Here is a 4,754-nt window from a genome sequence, read left to right as displayed (position 1 = left end):
CTATAGACCTATTCAGGAGAAAAAAAATAAAAGTAGGAAAAAAAATCACTTGCACCTTTACCTGGAAAGGCAGATGGATGTGTTGGAAACCGTCTATGGGAGTTAGTCATCTGCCTCAAGTTAATTGTAAGGGATCTTCTAAGGCCATTAGAAAAAAATCTCTGCCATAAGGAAAATGTCATAAATGGAGTTTCCTCCTCCGCAGTTAGCTGTCATACCTGTTAACTTGTCTCTCCCAAGTTAAAAAGGAATTTCACCTGGTGAAATAAATGCCTTGTTTATGTCTTTTTCCTTATCCATTTAGATGCGATGAATTTGTAACAGCTTTCTAGGGAAGATGAGTCCTCCAAGAATAAGGCAAGTAATCATAACAGTGGCATTTTCTTTAAGTTATAGAGTCTTTCTTAATAGCTCTAAGACTTGATTCAGTGAACTAGTAAGGCACACACTTTTTGTACATGATGTTTTCATTTTCTTGACTTTCAACAAGGATGCAGCATCATCCCAAAGATTTACAGCACTCTGAAAGACCAAGTTATTAAAAACAGAATTATCTAAGGCGGGAAATTCTGTTGATTTCATCAGATGATTATCTTTCCTGAACTATTTGCAGCTGTATTTCATCTTAATTTTGTTAACACACAGTGCCTGATTATAAATGAGATACTCCTTGTCTTTGGAAATTGATTTTTACACTGGACCTGTATTTGCCCATTTGTTCCATGCATTGCATCTCCAAGCTGCCAACCTAATTAACAACAGAAAGGACACAGTTTTCCAGGAGAAGAAAACAGATAACAAATCCTTTATGATAAGTGTTCCTATCAGGCTTTGAGAACCCCATTGCACTTGGAAACAGTGAAATCATCACAGTTTCATGCAATTATGTAAGATTCTCAGTAGATGTGCCAGGCTCATACATTATTGGTCATGTCCTCCATTATTGTAAATTGCTCTGAATCCTAACGTTCTCTGGCTAGACCCTCTCCCCTACTTTGAGGCAGGACGTAGCTTGCTTAGATTACCCCAGAAATAGATTTATCTCAAAATATATTCCTAATTCACCAGCTTAGTATACATCTCTAATCTCCCTTCCCGCTATTTCAACTCCTTGCCCAACATTCTGTGGACAGCAATCAATATATAAAAATCAATATAACTGTAATCAGTTTTATAACAATCCACATGTACTCAAAAGCTTTAACACCTCCCCTTCAGACTCTTCTCTTCCAAACAGAAGAGACCAAAATTTTCTTCATATTCATATTTCTTCAAATCATATTCTTCCTAGGACTACTGTTGCTGAGCCAGATAGTTTCCGTTTTGTGTTAGTACAACAGAATCTCTCATATGTACCATGTTTCACACTTCTCTTCACTGAATTTTATCCTATTATTATTAAACCTAAAAGTTTACTCCAGAAAAAGATCGAGTAGCAGTAGATTTTGCCTATCTGGTAGGTGGAAACTTTTGTATAATTCTTGTATCTTAATTATAGCAAGAGGCTGATAGTCATCAAGCTGTGACTAATTTGATAATGTTTAATTAATTTCTAGCAGTAGAGGTGACTTAGACTGAAATCATGTGTACCTATTTGAAACCTTTGACATAGCAGCTTGACGTCTCAGATGGTGCCAGATAGCAGATCACAGAGCATAGATCACGATGTTCAATAGTGCAGTTAAATATAAAATCAAGTTTTCTATGATTATATAAATATTCATGTGGTGCCTGAGTTCAGACACAGTCTGGCAGTTGATCAGAAATATGTTGAGTCCAGCATGAATCCTAAGAGTTGTGATGTTGGAGTCAGTAGAAGTTTAGAGCAGAACCCAGGGATGTCCCCAGGGATGAAAGTTAATAGCACAAATCACTGGGACTGAAAACAGTGCTTAGAGGTGCAGATCCAAGCCTAACACCACCCATTTAGTGCAGTTTTCAGCACCTAAATTATCTCCTGTGTCCACTACACTTGTGGTATCCTACTTGTCCAGAGGTAGGAATTACTATATTCAGATCATGACTTTCTCCGTACAACAGGAAAGCAGAGAATACACCCCAGTCTCACCTTGGAGGGCTGTGCATCTCCCTCCACTGCTGCCCCATGGGCCCAGTATGCAGTCAGGCAGCAGGACACACCTTCCCAGACGGGCAGAAAAAGATGTTAATTTCAACAGCTCTGGTCCACGTGCTGTTTATACAGGACAAGTCCAGCCTAAAAAAGTTTCCCTGACCAGACCTTCCTCAGTTTTTGCCACGGCTGTCAAACCAGCTTGTGTCAGTTTCCCTTAACTCATCCTCGTGTTAGACCTCACTTGCAGGTGTCCCAGACCTCAAAGCTTTCTCTTCTAGGAGCCACCAGGACTCAGCATGGTATTTCAGATGGTCTCACCATCACTTGGCACTATGCAATGATTTACTTTGTATCACTGCCTTCTGCCATGAAATTCATACTTCTTTGTCTCAATTGGATATTACTTATCTGGATATGCTGAAAAGTCCTATTTGTCTACCTTAAAGGACTGCAAGACAAAGGCATGCAGTCATCTGCTGTTCAACTAATGCATTTCCTTTTCCTCCTCTGTCATTTCCACTGTACAGCTCCCAGCCTAAATGTGAAAAATCTTATGATTAGTCCCTAAGCGTATGAACTTGCCCTTTGCTAACTTGAATTTTCTTCCATTTCTGTTACTTTCTTTTGAAGGTCATTGAGTTCATTTGAACAATATCCTGACGTTCATCTGTATGGCTGTCTCTAAATATTGGACCATCAGCAAATTTCATCAGCAAATTCTTACTGCACCAAAGTCCCTAATAAAAATATTTCAAAAAAAAAAAAAAGAGCCCAAGAACAGTCCTTAGGTAACTTAGCTAGTAGCCTACTTCCAGTCCAACCTTCTCCCATTCAATATTCTCTTAATTATTTCTTCCCTCAATTTTCAACTCTATCTTTTTAATTCACAGCTCTTCACATAATCCTACATCACATGCTTTGCTGAAGACAGGAAAAATAAAGGATCTACTTTTTCCTTGTGGAGAGGAATGTTTATTTTACCCCCCAAAAAAATAATAATCATATTTCCTTAATGTAACCAATTTCTAACCTGAGTTGTAAGTTGCCCTGCTTTCTACTCATATCCAGGCCTTTACTTGTTCTTTTTCTCCAGGTATGTTCTAAACCTCTATGTGCAGCAAAGATCAGACAAGTGGAACTACAGTTTCTCAAAATATTTTTTCCTCATAGTTTTAAACACAACAGAACATCCCATTCACATCAGAAGTCAGATCTATAATTGCCTTTAATGGAGTTCTTAGTTTTACTAGAAAACTGACCAACCAATATACACAGCTCTTGCTCCATGTGCTCTTTCTTTATTCTTGTATCAAAACAACTGGAGAATGCTGCGCTATTTTTCATATTTCCAAGAAGAACAAATATGGACATGCTACCTTATGATGTCAGTTCAGATTGGTAGACATTTATTTCAATGTAAATGGTTGCTTCATTCATAAAAAGAAGCATCTGTTCTATGGCAATTTCAATAACTTCCCATAATTTCTTTTTTATGTGTTATAAGGATGGTTGATGCCTCTCCACATTATGATCCTCTATATTATGCTGCATTACAGTTATTCGATAAAGAATAAGGTTTTTGTTGTTGTAGTGTTTCAATAATATGAGCAAGTGTTTCAGAGTGTATCTCCTTGGACTCTGCTCAGGATTGTACTGCATTATGGAATTTTACTCTCTTTCTGCTTTGGGGGAAATAGGATACATTTTCATAAAATGAATAAAATACATATTATCAAAGCAAAGACGACAAAGATGATTAAGTCTTGAATTATTGTAAATGAATATATTCTCCAAACTGATTAGTTCCATTTCTGTGAATCACGACAAATTTGAAAAATAATAAATGGAAAGAAAATATGGGAATAAAGGGATCCCTGTAGGAATTCGTAAGTCATTGCAAAAATAGCAAAGCAGCAACTCATTTTGGACCAGGAATCTCTGAATCTTCCCTTTCACTTTCCAACAAGCCTATACTTTTACTGTATCATGAGTCATTCTATAGCTGACAATCATATGAGGATTTACATACACTACAGTTACACCAGGATATATCCAGAGCTTAGCAGTCATAACTTTGCAAGTAGACTCACAGGCAGCAACAGGCTTACGAATCAAAAGCATCTTTGTATTTCAGTGGAAAACATTTCAAATTTCTCCTTTTACCTAGACAATAAAATTAGGACTCAAAATCACAGTGCATCCTGCAGCAAGTCTCCCATAATGAAATTAAAAAGATAACAGCAAGCAAATCAGAAGTATAAAACCCATCTTTATAAGCAATAAAAATAAATCCTCATCTCCATGAAAGGATAGGCCTAAAATACAACCTGCCTTGAAGGTGACCTTCAAAGGGAGAATAAAAAAGAAAAAAAAAAAAAACAGGAATAAGTACAAGTGCAAAATGCCCCCAATAAGAAAGATTTGCAGAGGTCATTCTACAGAATAGATTAGTATAAATTAAGTTTTAAATAACTGTTTATAGTCCTTACTGGATCATTCCCAATTCACCATTACTCAGGAAAACACAGAGCAAGTAAAGTAAATTACATTTAATTTTGACTTTAAGAGATTCACAAAGTTCTGTGTCTTACAACAAAAAGTTAGGAAATGGTTCACATAACTAACCAACTCAATCTTCCTTCAATATGTCTGTGTGAAATTTCTGCAGACCTGGAAAGTC

The sequence above is a fragment of the Anser cygnoides genome, chromosome 7 (genome assembly GCF_040182565.1).
Source record: "Anser cygnoides isolate HZ-2024a breed goose chromosome 7, Taihu_goose_T2T_genome, whole genome shotgun sequence".
NCBI classification, from domain to species: domain Eukaryota; kingdom Metazoa; phylum Chordata; class Aves; order Anseriformes; family Anatidae; genus Anser; species Anser cygnoides.
This window is presented reverse-complemented; position numbering follows the sequence as displayed.